Below are 21,909 nucleotides of genomic sequence, written 5' to 3'. Positions count from 1 at the left end.
CAGTAGATTTAACACTACAAGAACTAAATGGCCAGCAAATGTCATCTTTGATGAACTCCGTCAGTGTTACAGCAAGTGAATTCAAAGCTGTTTACACAACTGAATGGATTGTGTTGTTATGCACATAGCAAATCAGCTTTGTCTTAAGCGAGTGCTGCAATCTGCAACTGCAATCTGCTCTTTAGACAAAGTGAAAACATGGCAAAAAGAATCATGAACAGAATGATCGCTGTCTGAGTGAGTCACAATGACGTCAAACTGGAGAGTCGAGCTTCTCCATGCGAATCTCATTCCATCTTGACGGGAATTTTGATTTTTTTTTTTTTTTTTTCCCTTCCACTGTGTTTTGCCGTGCCATCGGGTCTGAATGATTCAGAAGAACAACAGTCATAGCAGAGATTCCAAATTTCAACAACAAAAACACTTAAACTAAAACAGCAAATTGCCTCCATGGTACACGTTGAAGCGCTTGTTCTTGCTGCTGTCATTTAAAAAAAAAAAAAAGATTTCAGCCTTTTTTTAATGGTTGATGAGTTATTACATCCGCCTTGCTGAAGGCAAGACTAATGGGTTGTTTGTCTACAGGGATCCATCCATCCATCCATCCATCCATTTTCTATGCCGCTTCTACAGGGATCTAACAGTTGATTAATCAATGAATTGTAATTTTAAAAACAGTTTTAATTTTTAATATTAATATTTTTAATGGCTGGGACTTTCTTTTTAATATAATTTTAAAGTGATTCAAAGTATATATTTTATAATTAATATAATTATAATTTATACATTGCGTCCAAACTTTTTCCAGCAAGGGTCAAAAAGTGAAAATGAAAGGATGGAGGCCACTTTGATATTTTGTACAGCAGCACAAGTAGATATGCTAAGAAGTTATACAAGTATGTATTTCGGGAAAAAACTGCATCTCAGCTTTGTGATATAAAAGCATATTATCAGCACGGTTTTTGGTCTTTGCTCCTTTTTTTCCATTTTTTTTTTCAAATATTTCAACTTTCTTCTTAAATAATCCAAATTTTCTTTGTATAGTATTATGACATCATTCCCATACTATTTTTATTTTAACTTTTTCCCCAACCAAATTTTCTAAAAATTACATTTTCATTTTTTATAACATAACATAACAAAAGCAATGTATTTTGTCTTTAATATTTCACCTCAATGCTACTAAAATGACATTATTTTTCCTCAGTTAGTTAACTTTAGTCAACTTTTTCTCGTTAAAATACAACTTTTTTTCTGATAATATTTTGACTTTATTGTCATAAAATTATAGATGGTTTTTTTTTCATTTCTTCTGTTTTTTTTAATTTTCCCATGATCTCAGTTTTGTTCTTGTCCATTTTCTTCTCGGAATTATGACTTCCCATAATATTTTGACATACCTAATACGTCACCAACCTAATTTCCCCAAAATTCTTTATTTGTTTTATTTGTTGGTCAGCGGGAATTAATACAAATAAATAATATAAATTAATATAAAATAAAAAAAATTAAAGGAACACTTGGAAAACACATCAGATCTAAACTGGGGGAAAAATGATCTTGAATATCTTTCCTGATAATAAGTGGGTGATGTATTAGTAACAAAATGATGCCACATCATTTGATAGAAATGAAAATGATCACCCTGTAGAGGGGGGGAATCAAAGACACCCCAAAAATGAAAGTGAAAAAATGATGCAGCACACTAATCCATTTTGCCAAAATGTCATTGTAGCAACTCAAAATGATTCTCAGCAGGATCGGTATCTGCTCCTTTGTGCAAGGAGGAACAGGATGAGCACTGCCAGAGCCCTACAAAATGACCTCCAGCAGGCCACTGGTGTGAATGTTTCTGACCAAACAATCAGAAACAGGCTCCATGAGGGTGGCCTGAGGGCCCGACGTCCTGTAGTGGGCCCTGTGCTCACTGCCCAGCACCGTAGAGCTCGATTGGCATTTGCCATAGACCACCAGAATTGGCAACTACACCACTGGTGCCCTGTGCTCTTCCCTGATGAGAGCAAGTTCAACCTGAGCACATGCGACAGACGTGAAAGGGTCTGGAGATGCCGTGGAGAACGTTATGCTGCCTGCAACATCATTCAGCATGACCGGTTTGGTGGTGGGTCAGTGATGGTCTGGGGAGGCATATCCCTGGAAGGACGCACAGACCTCTACAGGTTAGATAACGGCACCCTGACTGCTATTAGGTATCGGGATGAAATCCTTGGACCCATTGTCAGAACCTACGCTGGTGCAGTGGGACCTGGGTTCCTCCTGGTCCACGACAATGCCCGACCTCATGTGGCTAGTGTATGCAGGTAGTTCCTGGAGGATGAAGGAATTGATACCATTGACTGGCCCCCACGTTTACCTGACCTAAACCCAATAGAACACCTCTGGGACATTATGTTTAGGTCCATCCGGCGCCGCCTGGTTGCTCCTCAGACTGTCCAGGAGCTCATTGATACCCTGGTCCAGATCTGGGAGGAGATCCCCCAGCACACCATCCGTAGACTCATTAGGAGCATGCCCCGACGTTGTCAGGCATGCGTACAAGCACGTGGGGGCCACACAAACTACTGAGAATCATTTTGAGTTGCTACAATGACATTTTAGCTAAATGGACCAGTCTGCTGCATCATTTTTTCACTTTCATTTTTGGGGTGTCTTTGATTTCCCCCCTCTATAGGGTGATCATTTTCATTTCTATCAAATTATGTGGCATCATTTTGTTACTAACACATCACCCACTTATTATCAGGAAAGATATTCAACATCATTTTTTCCCCAGTTTAGATCTGATGTGTTTTCGAAGTGTTCCTCTCATTTTTTTGAGCAGTGCATGTAATTGTGGGCTGTCTTTTCTCTTACTCTTCCAAAAATGGGCGTAGTTCACACATAGTGGCAAATGGTGATTAATCATGATTAACTCATTCAATCCCAGCCATTTTTCAAAAGACAACCCCTTCAGTACCGGCCATTTTAGACGATTTTGATTTTTCAAGGCACACAAAATTGTGTGTTCTATGGCTTTTTATAAACACCAATCAAAAGAAAGATTAGACTCTTGTCTTTCATCAGAAAAAAAAAAGTTTCTTTCTACCTTTTTAAGTTACCTCAACATAAACAATACAAATAAAAATTAACAAAATATCAAAATAACAATTTATTTACAAATATAACACTATGAACTATTTACAGTTTCACATTTGGAACTAAACTACGTGCCTTAAAATGTCCCTAAAATGCGTAACCTTCTGCCCGCTACACGCCTCCATGCTCTTCCACGACTGCCTTGCAGTGGAGTGTATTAACATGCTAAATATCCATGCCGAGCTCTTATCAGATGCACTTCTGCCACCTTGTGGCCGTTTTTATGGCTTAAAACTGCTTTAAAAGTGACCTCTTTTACTGTGCAATTGCATCATCACCTCTTTTTTCCTCTCGTGCAAAAAAAAGTAGAAGACGTATAAATGCGTCTTTGGGATCAGGCATTCGGGTTTATAAAAACGTAAAAATACGTTAAATTGAATGAGTTAATTAGTTTGAAATTAATTCGATTAAAATTTTGAACCACTTGCTTACAAAACTATTCTCGTCAAGTGACGACTTTTTCTTGTTAGGTTACAACTTTTTTCTCTTCATATTTTGACTTTGTTTTTGTAAAATCACTGCTGCTTTTTTTGTTAAATCATATTTTTAGAATGTGCCGCGGGCCAATTAAAAAAACGTGCCACACGTTGAAACCCCTGTACTACACATACTACATACAGTATATACATATACTGCTTATATACACATATACTACATACAGTATATACATATACTGCTTATATACACATATACTACATACAGTATATACATATACTGCTTATATACACATACTACATACAGTATATACATATACTGCTTATAAACACATATACTACATACAGTATATACATATACTGCTTATAAACACATATACTACATACAGTATATAAATATACTGCTTATAAACACATATACTACATACAGTATATACATATACTGCTTATATACACATACTACATACAGTATATACATATACTGCTTATAAACACATATACTACATACAGTATATACATATACTGCTTATAAACACATATACTACATACAGTATATACAAATACTGCTTATAAACACATATACTACATACAGTATATACATATACTGCTTATATACACATATACTACATACAGTATATACATATACTGCTTATATACACATACTACATACAGTATATACATATACTGCTTATAAACACATATACTACATACAGTATATACAAATACTGCTTATAAACACATATACTACATACAGTATATACATATACTGCTTATAAACACATATACTACATACAGTATATACATATACTGCTTATAAACACATATACTACATACAGTATATAAATATACTGCTTATATACACATATACTACATACAGTATATACATATACTGCTTATATACACATACTACATACAGTATATACATATACTGCTTATATACACATATACTACATACAGTATATACATATACTGCTTATATACACATATACTACATACAGTATATAAATATACTGCTTATATACACATATACTACATACAGTATATACATATACTGCTTATAAACACATATACTACATACAGTATATACATATACTGCTTATATACACATATACTACATACAGTATATACATATACTGCTTATATACACATACTACATACAGTATATAAATATACTGCTTATGAACACATATACTACATACAGTATATAAATATACTGCTTATAAACACATATACTACATACAGTATATACATATACTGCTTATAAACACATATACTACATACAGTATATACATATACTGCTTATATACACATATACTACATACAGTATATACAAATACTGCTTATAAACACATATACTACATACAGTATATACATATACTGCTTATATACACATATACTACATACAGTATATAAATATACTGCTTATATACACATATACTACATACAGTATATACATATACTGCTTATATACACATATACTACATACAGTATATACATATACTGCTTATATACACATATACTACATACAGTATATACAAATACTGCTTATAAACACATATACTACATACAGTATATACATATACTGCTTATATACACATATACTACATACAGTATATAAATATACTGCTTATATACACATATACTACATACAGTATATACATATACTGCTTATATACACATATACTACATACAGTTGTGCTGCTCATCCTGCAAATTTCCTGGCATTATTAAAAAGGGAACTAAAGTGACTTTACAACGCCATAACATTGTTTCAACAAAAAAGAATCTACCAAGAACACATTTTCGAAGGGAGGAGACTAAGGTTGAGTTTGCCCGCGTGGTGGAACTCCCTTTGCCTGTGTTGGCATGAAAAAAAAAACGAAACACCTCAGACGTGCAAAAACCTTACGGCATAGTTTGCCCTCTTCGCTCCCCCACACACATAAACACTATCTTCACTTCACATGTAAATAAGGGCCAAGCACAAGGATAAAGGGAAATATTTGCCAAATTCCAGCCTCCCATCTTTTCGCTTTACTCATTGGCAATCTCGGGTTATTCTTTTTCTTTGATGTAACCCTTTTGTCCAAATCCGGAGAGCTTAGTAAAGGAATCCCATAAGTCAACACAGTTTATTGTCCTTCCTTGCCGTGTAGATTTACAGTATAAATTCAACTTGTGCACTCGTGTAACTGGATTAATAACACTTTACATCCAGCGAGCAGAGACGAACACATGAGGCAATCCTCTGCCGCGTTTCTTTTGTTTTACTCAGTCCTTTGTAAGCAGTGTCCACATGATATCACCCCGGTTCAGCTTACCTCACACAAAGTGTCCCCTATGGGAAAGCCTGTTTGTCTGCAGCACTATGGATTGCATCAGATGTCTCAGATCGCATTGAGACGGCACATCACTCTGCCTCCAGGCATCCTTTCATCGATACGCCGCTAATAAATGCAGAGCGGCTGTTGCTTACAAGACTCCATTTGGCAGCGGTTGAACAGAAAAAGGCAAAGGGGTCACACGAGAAGTACTGACTATGCATGCTAAATACACGCTACTTCACGCTGTAGCCAGACAGCGACTACAGGGACACCAGCTGAGGATGCTGGGAGGATTATGCAAGGGAATTCTCACCTGAAGACTTTTGCTGGCTTCCTTTGCTTGCCAAAACTGTCCTCCCAATATGCATATCCGTTTTAGACCACATGTCCGCTAATTTTTGAGTCGAATACAGACAAATAGTCACTGTCCCAGCACTCGTGGCACCGACGTCCACCCACACCCTCCTCGAAACAAGCAAAGTACCCCACAAACTGCCATCGCCCAAATCGTTCAGCGACTTCTGAGGTGAAGACCTTGCTAGGTTCCTTGAAATGCATGTTTTATAACGTTGAGTATCTCATTATGTGTCCTTCCAAGCGCATACAGTACATGTGTTTAGTTTTAAAGAGGAAGACTCACAAGTCAGTGAAGTGGATCGCCTTACCTGCCGAAAACCTTTTATCATGATTGTAAATTTTTGAGCGGAAGATACTGCGTTGGCGTGTACATCATATGTTTGAAGGCGTTTCTCTCAATAGACTGAGCTGACCTTTACACATGCGCGTCCAATGGAAACAGTTTGTCTAGCGTCCTGTTGTTAACACAAAGAGGGTGCCGTCACCGCACGGAAAGCTAATCTTTAAAAGCCATTATTTGTCACTTGAGTAATGTTGTTCAATCATTTGTGTAATGAGTGCGATCATCCAGCCAAGGCTGTGGGGAAAATACATGTTTAGTCAAGGTGAATCTTCACAGATACTGTCGCAATCATTTCAAGTAGTAAATGTTGGTTGCACTTTAAATTGAGCCAGGAGACATTTATTTGCATTAGACTCATTTAGTGATGACTGCTTTGTGAAGTCCTTTGCATTGCCCTTTCAAAGAGTTCCCTGTGAATATATCATGGATTACATGTTATGAAACGTCTATTACCTGAGTAGCTTGAATAATAGATGGTGTCTTTCATCGGTGTACCCCCAACCCTCCCCCAAAACACCCTCTACTGGACCAGATAAGGCAACTGTCAATATAAATTATGGATGGTTTTTATGGGTGAATATAAAAGCCCAATGATGAAAAGTTCCCTCTCCCTGGGACTGTGATGGTGTCACACTGGTTATATATTCTTCTTTTTTTATTTTTTATTCCGCAAATTACGTGTGATTAAAGCTGCCACTGTGCGAATAATGTTACATTATAAAAGTAGGCGCTGATAAAGAAAAGCCTTCATCTCCACTAATTAGCAAGCACACCAGGGTGTACTCTACTTTTCTGCAACATCTGACAGAATATCCTCGTTTAGCTGAGCCAGGGACTCGTGGATACTTGGAATTGTAACATGATGTTTACCTGTGCGACCGTTTAAAACGTTTGTCCCAGTTACAGTAGGCCTTAATGGAGTGTCTCAACATTATTACCAGCTGTCTATTAGAGGTAAGGCGTTCATCTTGGGGCAGGACATTATTTGTACCAATAAGACACCATATTAACATCAAATAAATTATTATTGCTATTATTATTCGTAGTAGAAAAAGTTATTGTACTTCAGCCGTCCCTTGCCACCTTGCAGTTCCAATTTCAGGCTTCACTCTATCACAGTTCTTAAAAAATATATTCATTGATAAATCATCGCGTTTTGTGGTTGAATACAGCCAGTCATATTGAAGCAAATTTTACATATTTTTTGCCTAAATTAAGGATTTTCAAGCATAAAAATGGTAAATGAAGTAAAATACAAAAACAGTGGTGTGAAAAAGTGTTTGACCCCTCCCTGATTTCTTTTTTGTTTTGCATGTTTGTCACACTTAAATGTTTCAGATCATCAAAGAAATGTAAATATTAGTCGGTGACAACACAACTGAACACAAAATGCAGTTTTTAAATGAAACTTTTTTTTATTAAGGGAGACAAAAAATCCAAACCTACATGTCCCTGTGTGTAAAAAGTGATTGCCCCCGAAACCTAATAACTGGTTGGGCCACCCTTAGCAGCAACAACTGCAATCAAGCATTTACGATAACTTGCAATGAGTCTCTTACAGCGCTGTGGAGGAATTTTGGCCCACTCATCTTTGCAGAATTGTTGTAATTCAGTCACATTAGAGGGTTTTCCAGCATAAACTGCCTTTTTAAGGTCATGCCACAGCATCTCAATAGGATTCAGGTCAGGACTTTGACTAGGCCACTCCAAAGTCTTCATTTTGTTTTTCTTCAGCCATTCAGAGGTGGACTTGCTGGTGTGTTCTGGATCATTGTCCTGCTGCAGAACCCAAGTTGGTTTCAGCTTGAAGTTACGAACAGATGGCCGGACATTCTCCTTCAGGATATTTTGATAGAAAGCAGAATTCATGGTTCCATTTATCACAGCAAGTCTTCCAGGTCCTGAGCAAAACAGCCCCAGCCATCACACTACCACCAACATATTTTACTGTTGGTATGATGATCTTTTTCTGAAATGTCGTGCTACTTTTACACTAGATGTAATGGGCACACACCTTCCAAAAAGTTCAATCATTTGGAGATCATCAAGATGTTTTGTGGCAAAATTGAAACAAGCCGTAATGTTCTTTTTGTTCAGCAGTGGTTTTCGTGCTGGAACTCTGCCATGCAGGCCGGTTTTGCCCAGCGTCTTTTCTTATGGTGGAGTCATGTACACTGACCTTAACTGAGGCAAGTGAGGCCTGCAGTTCTTTGGATGTTGTTGTGGGGTCTTTTGTGACCTCTTGGATGAGTCGTCGCTGCTCTCTTGGGGTAATTTTGGTTGGCCGGCCACCCTAGGAATTTCAATGTTTTCGCCATTAGTAGATAATGACTCTCACTGTGGTTCGCTGGAGTCCCAAAGCTTTAGAAATGGCGTTATAACCTTTTCCAGACTGATAGAGCTCAATTACTTTCTTTCTAGGTGGTGACAACAGGGGGAGCAATCACTTTTTCATACAGGGTTTGTATTTTTTTCTCCGTAAATAATAAAAAGTTTCATGTAAAAACTGCATTTTTTGTTCAGTTGTGTTGTCATTGACTAATATTTAAATTTGTTTGACGATCTAAAACATTTAAGTGTGACAAACATGCAAACAAATCAGGAAGAAAATCAGGAAGGGGGCAAACTCTTTTTTACACCTCTGTATAAGGCACGTTGTGATGATATGTAGTATTCTACACTGGTCACTAGGTGTCAGTAATGTTACTGTAATGTTCAGTGAGATACACAAGCACCACACTTGATCGCCAGAACGACAGGCTTTCATTGCAGCTATGAATGATCTCACAGCAGGCACAATAATCCCTAATTAAAACACAGGCTACTGTTGCAGCCGTAACCTACGCCAAACTAAAACTCAACTCTGAATCCCCAATGCCACTTCCTGTCCGCCCGCCACTCAGTTCCTCTCGGGAACAAATGTATTGCTACACACACCAGCACAAGTATTATTTATGTTCTAAATAGATTATTTTATCTTATTATTACGACTATATTGGGTAATAGGAGTGTAAAGGTGACTATGGGGGTGTTATTTCATGTACAGAGGGCTCTAATAACTACTTGGTGGAAATTCACTTATCACGGTCGGGTCTGGAACCAATTAACCAAGATAAATGAGGGATTATTACAGTTGTTGTATTTGAATTAATTGGTTGTACTTAAACATATACAATTATTATGGAATACAACGATAATATATTGTATTAAAATAATAAGAATAACAAATTAATTATTATTTAATTGTATTAATTAGTTGAGTAATAAAATGTAATTTACATTATATACATTACTTAAAATATGCTTTCTCTTTTTTGTGTGTCTCTGAGAACCTAGAAAACCACTAAAAATGTGACGTATTATCATAGTTTATGTCTGTGTAGGCTCTCAGTCGTACAGGAGTTGTCCATCGAGGAAAAGGCTTTTGAGACGTCATCTGTACTTCTGTGAAGAAGGTGTCGGACGTTTTGCTCCTCATCCGAAGAGCTTCGTCAGCGAACTAATAAGTGCTGGTAGCTTATGTAGCGGGGGTCTCCGAAAAACTCCAGAGGATCTTATGGCAACACAAAATTCCTACCTATTTCAAACCAGTAAATACCCTGAGACAAAAATTAGTGCATCCTAAAGACAAGGCTCCAAACCAGAAACAGAGCAATGTGGTCTATTCCATCCACTGTAAAGATGAGGAATGCAAAGAGCACTACATTGGGGAAACTAAGCAAATGCTCCAAAAAAGGCTTTATCAACATCGCTGGGACAATTCTAGTGGGCCTCAATCAGCAGTACATCTACACCTTAAAGAAATCAATCACTCTTTTCAGGACAGCGAGGTAAAGATTTTGGCCAAAGAAAACAGATGGTTTGAAAGAGGAGTAAAGGAAGCTATTTTTGTCAAACAACAGAACCCATCATTGAATCGGAATGGTGGTTTGAGGTTTCATTTGGACCCTGTGTTCAGCAGGTTACTGAGACCAAAACCCACAGCTCTTAGTCTTGCAAATGAGGTGGAGCCAGGGCCGAGCCAGAACAATAGATGCTAACGAGCCAGTATCAGAGTCGTTCATACCCAACTACAGGGAGCTACACTTCCCTTTGATCGGAGGTGCTAATGCAAGGAAAGGATTATACCACTACTCCGCCCAGGCTTAGTGTAAGGAACCAATAGGAGGAGGGTGTTGGCACACCAATTCCGCCCACTCTTACTGTATTTAAGGCCTAGGCTACCAGCACTTATTAGTTCGCTGACGAAGCTCTTCGGATGAGGAGTGAAACGTCCAACACCTTCTTCACAGAAGTTCAGATGACGTTCAAGAAGCCTATCATTGTTTACATTTTTCCACACATAAATAATACTTAATAAAAGAATTCAATTAAAAACATGAGTTTCAAAATCAGATTCAAAAACATTCTTAACAAAAAAAGTGCAGATAAACGGCGAGAACCGAGGCAAATTCATGGAAAAACATAAAAAGAGGCCAGATAGCTAATCCATAAGAAAAAAACATCTCAACATAATTAATTAGCTAATTGATTATTTTCTAAACTGTGCTGACATCTAAGTAGCGTCTGGTAAATAATCTGAGAGACAGTTTACCAAGGATGAGTGCTGTTGTTTTGATAATAAACAGCCATAACCTCCAACATAAAGCAGGTAAATAAAGTGGAAATGTAGAAATGTGAGTTGTCTTTGGGTTGTGTGGTCCATGTTTGCGTTTTGGACAAAATTTAGTTTGAACATTATGTTCAGCTCAACTTTTTGTACAATTACCCACAGAATTCTGTGTAATGCAATTACTCACATCTGACCCGCGATTCCGACAGCTCCGGTTAGCTGCTTGTTGAGTCAGTGCCTCTGCTTCTCCGCCATGTCAAATATGATTAACATCAATATTCCCCAGACGTGTACGCACACCTCAGTACTGTCACACATGACAGACGTCCCTTGGGAAGACTGCGTTACTTTGTTGCCAAAAGGAGTGGACAAATTGATGATTTGATGGAAATCCACCGTCCAAGCACACATGTTACTTAAGCATGCATCTACAGGAGATGAGCAAGACAGAGACCGCAATAAAAACAAAAAATCAATACGGAAAACCCTTGATGCTGAAACATGAGTGATGCTGGGCGAGAATGCTTCTAAAGCCTCTCCACCGTCTCCCAATGACCTTTTACTTGAAGAGACATTTATGCACTTCTTCTCATTCAAGAGCAAATGTCTGCTGTTCTCATAACATCCTCTTCATGTACACCCTCCCCCGCCGATCCCCACCCCGCCGCCGCCCCCCATCACTTGACTTTTATGCTGGACGGCATCTGGACACAAAGACAAAGCCTTGAGACTTGAGGCATTAGTCTGCTGTAGGCCTCCGGTGTAGACAGAAAACACACTTGAATAAAACATCTTGTAGAGGAGGATTGTCAGATTGAAAGTGCAATGGCAATAATCAGGGTCTTCATTTCACTACATTTCCTTAATCACAATGGGGAACATTAGCGATGGCGTCAGAAGTGACCAATCGTCACTTCCTGTTGATCAAAAAGGACGTTGACAGCAAGAGCTCTGTTTTTTGCTACCGGACTTTTCAACTTTTTTGGAGTATCCCTGACCACACTTTGTGTTCACAACTCTAGAAGAGTGTGCTGACATCTGTAAGCGCCGACAGCAGTTACAAGGCAAGCTAACTGGCTATCCGCGGCTTTGAACGGTGGCTGTTTACAAAGTTTTTAAATATATTGGAGTCTTCTTGGTTACACTTCGTGATCACAAAACAGAAGAGACATCTCTGGCTTCAACTCGGACTGGTGACAGACACGAACTCGCTGTAACTGAAGGCCATTGTCAGGCAAGCTAACACGCTGACTGACACACGGTGTTGCTCAGCAACAGCAACAATGCCAAACCGAAAAGCGAAGAGAAAAGAATCTGCTGTGGGTTCGAGCAGCTTGGGTCGAAGTAGCCTGGAGTGATGATGACCCAAGATGAAAGAAGGTGCAGTATTTTTACCGGCCCCGCCACCGAGGCCTGCTGCAGAGCCCTTAAACCACATGTGTCAAACTCGTGCCATGGAGGGCCAAGACACTGCATGTTTTCTCTCCAACCAGTTTCTTCAGCAGGTGATTTAATCGATGAGCTGCTTCTCTCAAATTGAAGGAGGTGTTGATCATTAAAATCACCTGCTTTAGTGACCGGCTGGAAAGAAAACCTGCATTGTCTCGGCCCTCCATGGCACGACTTTGACACCTCTGCCTTAAACAGTCTAAAGCACCAGCTGTCCATGCACGCAGAATCACTACAGGAGGATATGATGAAAAAGCAACAAGAATTAAAGGATATGATAAAAAAACAGCAAGGTATCCTGGAACAAGTACGACTGAAACTACAGAGGCTGGATGACCTGGAACAAAACATCGGATCCATGAAAAAGGAGGTTCAAAACTTGAAGTTCAAAGTCTGAGAGTGGAGAACAAGGTATTACAGGATAGTAATGCTGCATTGAGTGCCACTCTCAAACAAGATAATGAAGAAAAAGAGAAATTAATTGAGCATCTGAGGATCACTATGGATGACATGGATCAGAATACACCAATGAATGATGTGATTGTGACGGGGCTTCGGATTAAACCCAGGTCTTATGCCAGGGCAATCGGGAATAAGGATAAACCAGATGAAATGGATGTAGCTTCTACGGAACAATCACTTGCTACTTTTGTACAATCAAAGGAGGTCGACGTAGACATCCAAACCATCGACACTTGCATCCCACTGTATGTCAGGAACAGCACCACACCCGTGATCATCGTCAAGTTCACCAATAGGAAATTCAAAACTGCACTACTGAAACAGGGAAAGAAGCTGGAAGGCACAAACGGCTATATGAATGAGCATCTGACAAAACGCAATGCTGAAATCGCCAAGAAAGCATGTGATCTGACGAAGCAAGGAAAGAGCCAAGCTACTTGGAGCGCCAACTACAACATTTTCATCACTTAAACGGGGGACCAGAGGCCAAAGTGCTTGATGTCAAAGACATCAAGGATCTGGATAAATACTAAAGATCATATCAACATTGAAAAAGAAAATAACTCAAAAAGGGGCAAGGGAAGGGAATCAACACAAGAACAAAGTAATAGACGACTTCATAGACTGTTTGAGTCGATATCCTAAAATCACTAGACCAAGTATAACAACAGACTACTGTGCCACCCTAATTGACTTTGATAACAACACAACTAGTGGTCTGCTAATCAACGACATCAGGGACCATCTTCCAGTGTTTACAATTTACAGCGAATATTATAAAAAAATAAAGATGGAGGACAAAAAGACTTTCCAAACACTACGTACAGATGACAGCGTCAACGCTTTTAAGAAAGCTCTAGAAGAACAAAGATGGGAGAGTGTGTCCAGTGCAAATGATGTGGATGTAGCATATGAAAATATAAACACTTACATGAAGCTCTATGATAAAAACTGTGCCTTGAGAGCAAAATAAGCAAAATACAAATAATGAGCCATTGATGACAAAAGAACTTAAAAAAAAGCCCGTAAGAAGAAAAATACATTATATAGGAAATTTATCATTCAACAAACATATAAGACATATAGAAATAAGTTGACAACAATCTTAAGAGTGTGTAAGAAAGAATATTATAGTCACTTATTAGGCAAGAATAAAAATAACAGAGCAACTTGGGGCATTTTAAATAGTATTATAAGGAACAGCACTAAGAAAGCAGACTACCCTTATTATTTTATGGTTGGAAATACTAATAATGATGATATGAACAAGGTAGTGGAGAAGTTTAATAACTACTTTGTAAATATTGGACAAATTCCTGACAGTGGAGGAAAGGAATGAAACTATAGACAGGAATCCTAATTCCATGTTCTTACTGATTTGACAAAAAAGGAAATCACTGATATTGTCAATAAATGTAAAGCAAAAACATCAACGGATTGTCATGGAATCATAATGGAAACGATAAAAAGGGTTATCAATGAGATCTTAGAACCACTGACGTACTTCAGTAATTTACCATTCCAGACTGGTAAATTTCCAAACAAAATAAAAACAGCTAAGTAGTTTCAATTTTCAAAAATTATGTAGAAGCTATTCAATAACAGGTTGGAAAGATGTATTAATAAGAATAAATTACTCGTGGATAGCAGAGAAAAACAGAGACAAACTTCAACTTACAAAGTATAGACCTTCTTCCTTATTACCACACTTTACCACCACAGTATGATTATTATTTATTATGATTGTGGAAAACCTTGACAGTTATATTACCACATTGTTACACCACTTTTATATGTAGTAAAAAGACTACATATGAAATACAGGAAGTGAATAAATGTATTGCAATTGATGTGAAATGTGTATGTGGGGTAGGATGAAATAAACTTTGCTTCATTGTACTACGTGATGTATTCCACTGCAACATGTATGCATTTTCAAATTAAATTAAACCATTACCATAACCATTACCAGAAGTGCAATGTTTGTCCTTGAAGCCTTGAGGAGAATGAGCTGGGTCTTCAGTGTTGCACAAGTTGAACCAAGGTTGAGGGTACTTTGCCTCAAATTGTGTCAGAAGTGGGATGTTTATTGTTGAAACTGACCATGGTTTGCCTCGCTTTAAGACGACCCCTGCAACAACAATATGGCTACCATTCCAAAGAGTCTGGCTTTTTGCAGTTCATTGCAGTAGACTCAGTTTTGAATGCGGACACTATGCCTGATACTTTTGCAACAAATTGTCTCGGAAGTGGGATGCTTATCCTTAAAACCTGGAGCCGGATGTGTTGGATCATTTGTGTTATGGTCAGTGTAAAAGTTTATCAACTCAGTAGACCTGGGTTTGAATCCGGGTTGAGGGTACTCTGCTGTAGACTCCAGTGACAGATGGCGTCGAAAGTGGGATGTTCATCCTTGAAGCGTTAAAGCTGCTGTATGTCACCAACTCCAAATTATATACATTTTTTTCAACCAAAACCTGTGTAAATTGGCGTTCGGCCCACACACAGAAAAGCAGTCTCAGAGTGGCTATCAACAATTTGCAGTCATGTTGTTGTTATGATAGGCTATACATTCAATGACAGCTAAAGTAGTAGCTAAACGTAGCCAAATCATTATCATTAACTGACAACAAACATAACTAGCGTGCGTGTTGCATTGGTTATATTCTATAAGTAATAGAGGGCAGGATATAATGCTTGCAGTATGTTTGAAAGTTAGCATCCTCAAGGCAGCCGCTCTCTGTGACATACAGTACAACAGCTTTAAGGACAATGTAATGGCACTTCAGTGGTCCGTGTACAAGTTTTTCATTGCAGCAGACTGTTTGAATCTGAAATGGATGCTATGCCTTAGTCTTCAGTGACAAGTGGTGTCAGAAGATCTGTGTTAGAATGTGCTTTTGACACCAGAGATAGGTGAGGCATTTGGATGATTACAATTGTTTTCTTGCTTGAGGGTACTGGGATCTCTGAATGATTCGTTTACAACCCTTGTGCTGCAGTATTTACTCCAAAGATAAGCAGGACACTCGTGATGACCATTCGCCTACAAAATGTGGGAGGGAGTGTTTACAGGTTTGTACGCAAGATGCAAATTCTGTTATATTTGGTGTCAAAAGTGTGATATATTGCCATGAGGCCAACCATGGAAGGACTCTTTGGACGGATGACCCCTGTGTAGTTGACCCCAGAGATAGGTGAGACATTTGAATGATTAGGATTGTTTTGAACCAAGTTATAGTTTTGAATCTGAGTTGAGGGTACTAAGACCTCCGACTTCCAAAGCGCAAATTCTGTTATATTTGGTATCAGAAGTGGGATATATTGCCTAGAGGAAAACCATGGAAGGACTATTTGGACAGGTGATCCCTGTGTGACTGACCCTGAAGCATCTATGAATTAGGCAACCATCTAACCACACTGGTGGTTGTATACCCAGTCTTGTAACCATGCCAGTGTTGTGGTTAAACATCAGGATTTTCAACCTAATAATTGTATCCAAAGTGGTGTTAGAAGTGGGATCTTTAGCCTTGACATGGTGAGAAGTTGTGCCAAAGCTCAATTTTCTATTGATCATGTAATTTTATACTTACTTTAGACAAAACTAGTTGAGACCTACCTACCAAACAAAAAGACAAGACCCACCCAACAGAAGTTAAATCAGCTTTAACTTCCAAACTTTTCAACGAGCCCTGCCTCCGCCCAGAACTGCAACCGCCTTTTTATGTATTGGTAAGAGCCAACTTAATGCGATAACTAGAAGGCCTGAACTCACTCATTCCCCAAACCTCTGAACAAACCTCAAACAGCTGAACAGATGTTTTACGTAATGGGAGCGCAACAGGAAGAGAATTCAACTCCTCTTGGCCTGAGGTCTAATAGGACATCGAGTGGAAGAGGAAGGGGTATAGGGTTTCACACACACACACACACACAAGTCCATCTGTGTCCAAGCTAACCCACCTAAGAGCGGATGTTGTCTGACCAAAAGGAGGCGAAGGGGACATGCTTGTATACACTCTAATCACCTTCTCTTCGGTACACAGTCAAGCCCTTCTGTACACACTGTACACCTATGACAAGGGCCAACCCATCTCTCGAACACCCTAGTCAAGTTTGTGGAAAACATTACAGTAATCAGGCTCATGGTAGGTGGAGATGAGTCAGCCTATTGAGATGAGGTCAGGGAACAATCAGCATGGTGTTCTGCAAACAACCTCACACCTCACCACAAAAACAAAGGAAATAATATAGGACTTCAGAAGCAACAGTTCAGACCCTGCACCACTGTTCATTGACGGGGATTGGGTGGAAAGACTCCACTTCTGCAAACTGTCTGCATGCACATCTCCATCAACCTCTCCTGGTCTGAAGAAGGCTCAGCAGAGATTCCATTACCTGAGAGTGCTCAGGAAAAACAAGCTTGAGGGGAAACTGCTGGTGACCTTCTACCGAGCCAATGTTGAACGCGTACTGGCATACTGCATCTTGGTGTTATACGCTGGGTGCACAGCGGCAGACAAGAAGGAGGTTCAACACAGCACAACAGATCACAGGCTGCTCTCTGCCGAGCCCCGGGCACATAGTTGGCTCTCGCTACCTCAGCGGAGCCAAACACAAAAGACGATTCCCACCCATGCCATCACCTGGCTGATCTGCTGCCCCCTGGAAGGCGCTACAGGTCACACAAATCAAGAACATCCCCCAAAGTTAGGTACACCTTTTTTGTCAGAGCATTCTGCGGTATATCTGATGTAGCTATCATCAGAGCAAGCTTCAGAGCAAGAAAGAAGTCGAAACCCGAACGAGGGGGGCAATGTTTACACCAGAGGTGCCCATTACGTCGATCGATCGCAAAGGTAGTGTGGGTTGATCACATGTGTCACCCACATCATAAACATCACTCATCAGTCAGCTGACATTAAGCTGCCCTGATTTGTTGCTGCACCCTGCGGCAAAGCTTAAGTGGTGAACAAACATAATCTCAAGCAACACACGGAAATGCAACTTTCATCTTTGTTATTCTGATGACATATAAACTAAGTCAGCGGTACGATGCCTATATCTGTAACAAAAGCTACCCGTTCACTTGTAGCGGCTAGTTATGTAGAAAAAAGTCAATTGTTTGATGGCTGTGCTCCACATCCTGAACTCCACTATAGAAATGCGTGTTTTCCACACTTTTGTTTGTGAAACTTTGATTTCATCATTATGTGCCCCTTGCTGAAACATTTTCATTTCTTGTATATCTGTAATGTTTGATAAGCAAATGCTAAATGGACATAATACAAGAACTGCATGTACAGCATGTACAACCTGTCTTAGCGGTCACCTGTATAGAACGGCCACCTGCCTATAGCGACCACTGAAAAATCCCCAGCAGAAAATTTGCGTGTTATAGACCCTGTGTATAGCGGTCACCTGTCTAACGCAGCCAGCGGCCACCCATTTTGTATCCCTTGGTCAATATCTGACCGCATATAGCGGCCAAAATGCCGACTCAAGCAGAAGCTTCATGCACGAAAAAGTTTCGTTTTTTAATTACTTTAATTACTGAGTCGTAGCTCAGTCACAATCATTCACAAGATCCACACAAACTGTCAGTTGTTTGACATAAAAAAAGCCGTCTTCTTTGGAGCTTGTTGCAGACAGTGACACCGTTTATTTCCTGGTGTGAGACAATGTGCACTGGTCAATACTGTAATGCCCGTTGTTGTGGGGAAGGAGAGACTCACATCGCCGATGCACTTTAATCGCTTTATTAACAGCAGTTTATTAACCTAGTAGTTCTTTACAACTTTTATCCGCAGTCCCACAGTGCCCTCTACTGGTCAACATGTAACAGTATAATTATATGTATCTGCAAACACAGCAAGCTTCTAATCACAGACATGTTAATATGTGGTCACCTGCCTATAGCGGCCACTTTTGCTGTTTCCCTTTAGTGGCCACTATAGACAGGTTTGACTGTATAATGAACGCTACGTAGCTATTTTGACTGACATAATTATCTTCATTACCATACTGAATTGAATTGTGAATTACTGAATGATATCAACTACTTTGATATTTATATAGGCTGAAAAAGTGTGAGTACACCAACAAGGACACAAACTGAAGTTACACAAGCTGAAATACCTCGGATTTTTTAAAGTATACAACAAAAACCTACCTGTTTAATGAATGTCTCAATGTTCTGGAAGAAGGTACTTAATAAGTGACATGACACCTGAAAGCATCATGGTGTGTAGAAAGGTATCAAACAGTCGCAACACCAAAACAACTTTTTTGTATTCACAAATGAATGAAAATAGACTGAAAATCACACATGTACAGTATTTAGTTAGTCAATGGCTGACACAGTAGCTGCATTCTCCATAATTAGTGTCTTAATTAAAATAGTAAAATAGTATAGCACATTTCTCAATCCACACAGGTACCATATCCTTAAAGTTGTGCCTTACTTACAGAGACATAGTCTCCAAGGCATTCCGCAACAAAAATTATCCAGTACACTCTGTATCTTTCAGTTTATGTGCCTAACTGCGTCACAAGCTCAACTCAATGAGTTATTGCGGTCACTCGGTGGCACCAAAAACCCAACCACCACTCCTCTTTAAATTAAAGCACATGTTCAATTTTATATACAGTATATACAGTGGTGTGAAAAAGTGTTTGCCCCGTTCCTGATTTCGTTTGTCACACTTAATAACTGGTTGGGCCACCCTTAGCAGCAACAACTGCAATCAAGCTTTTGCAATAACTTGCAATGAGTCTCTTACAGCGCTGTGGACGAATTTTGGCCCACTCTTCTTGTTGTAATTCAGCCACATTGGAGGGTTTTCCAGCATAGAGCACCTTTTTAAGATCATGCCACAGCATCTCAATAGGATTCAGGTCAGGACTTTGACCAGGCCAATCCAAAGTCTTCATTTTGTTTTTCTTCAGCCTTTCTTGCCTTCAGCCATTCTTGCTGGTGTGTTTTGGATCATTGCCCTGCTGCAGAACCCAAGTTGGTTTCAGCTTGAGGTCACAAACAGCTGGCCAGACATTCTCCTTCAGAATTTTTTGATAGAAAGCAGAATTCATGGTTCCATTTATCACAGAAAGTCTTCCAGGTCCCGAAGCAGCAAAACTGCCCCAGACCATCACACTACCACCACCATATTTTATTGTTGGTATAATGTTCTTTTTTTTTTTTGGTGCCTATTGACTAATATTTAAATTTGTGTCATGATCTGAAACATGTAAGTGTGATAAACATACAAAAATATAAGAAATCAGGAAAGTGGCAAACACTTTATCGCATCAATGTATTTTGATATACTTGTACTTGTATAACTTGCATCTGACTACAAACTGCAGGACCAGCTATGGAAAAGTCATAGTAGAGAAAATACGGTTGTCAAGAACAGCAACTGTCCTTCCTCACATATTTTACTTCCATATATATATTTTTTATTTTTTTATTTTTTCTGTTCATTTCCTTGTTCAACATTGTGGAAAGGCTTCTATGTCAGCACCTTCGTTTTTTTTGCATTTCTAATCTCATCATACAACAACAATAAAGGCTTGACTCGGAATCTTCTCCAAAGGCACCACAAGGCCTCGGGTGGGGCGTTTGGGGCGCAAAGATTTCTTTTGATGGCACGGCAATACGGCAATTTTCGGATGCCATTCCAATGTTTTTTGGACACTTTCCATGTAAGAGGGAGTCGACTTTGAGGGAGGGCAGCAAAGTGTCAGCCTCAGTGTTTGTTTATTGTGCTCATGGGGTGGCTAGCAGCTAGAAAGCATTGTGCTTTCGGCTAAGAAATAATGTTACACTGCACCGAGGCTGGCAAACACCGACCACATCGGCTGCCGCATGTGGTTGTCTGATTGCATGTTGGTGGATTTATTCTATCCCATTAGGATACGCTGGCTTTATTGTTATTCAGTTTGATTTAACAATTTAATTAAATCAAACTGAATAACAATAAACAAACAATTTAATTTGTTTACAGGTTAATTCAGCTGCACGAACTTAACACTTGGTAACGTAACCACACTCTTATAGTACTTTCAACTACACAATTACTGCACATTAGAATGATATCATTACCTCGACGAGCATTGAGTGTTCTTATTAGTTTGGATAGATTGTTTGCTCAAAAGGTTGGTTCCGGTAGTGATTGTTTTGTATTTTAAAAATCAGGATTGATTCTAACCAATCCAGGGTGTACCCCGCCTCTCGCCCAAAGGCAGATAGGATAGGCTCCAGCATACCCGTGACCCTAGTGAGGACAAGTGGTACAGAAAATGGATGAATAGGATTGATTTGGACTCAAATAGTGCATAAATCTAGAAAAATAATGTACGCGTTACATAGGTAGGCTAGGAGGTATAGAAATCCCCATGTGTGGCTTGTCAGATGCCATTCTTTATTCAAGACAAGTGCATTGTATGCTGCTTGCTGCTGCGAGTTGAGCTATAAATTAATATCGTCAAAAAGGTCTTCTCCAAAGACTGAATTTTCTTCTATTTTGACTCCATTGCAGCATCTGTTGTTTACATTAGCACGGATTAAGCTGAGACAAATTCCGCTATAAAAGGCAGAGTTTTGGTGGAGACTACTTGACCTGTAGATCATGTTTTTGTCAGGTATGGCAGTGTATGATATGCTGCTGGATGCTGTGATTTGGGCCAAAAATGAACTTCCAATTCTGAAGCGTCAAGTTGCAAAGTTAATTTTTTTTTCTATTTTTACAAAGCTGATTAAAGACGAGAAAT

The 21,909-nt window shown here is 39.1% G+C and overlaps 1 protein-coding gene across 1 annotated transcript in view; it reads left to right on the top strand.

Annotated features, from left to right (window-relative positions):
* The window catches only part of tmem132e (transmembrane protein 132E), a 496,716-nt gene that overhangs the window by 323,014 nt on the left and 151,793 nt on the right, over positions 1 to 21,909 (top strand). The gene's annotated exons all lie outside the window — the stretch shown is intronic.

The sequence above is a fragment of the Dunckerocampus dactyliophorus genome, chromosome 16 (genome assembly GCF_027744805.1).
Source record: "Dunckerocampus dactyliophorus isolate RoL2022-P2 chromosome 16, RoL_Ddac_1.1, whole genome shotgun sequence".
NCBI lineage: Eukaryota > Metazoa > Chordata > Actinopteri > Syngnathiformes > Syngnathidae > Dunckerocampus > Dunckerocampus dactyliophorus.
Note: the sequence above shows the minus strand (reverse complement) of the source record. Positions and strands in the feature narration are given on the sequence as shown.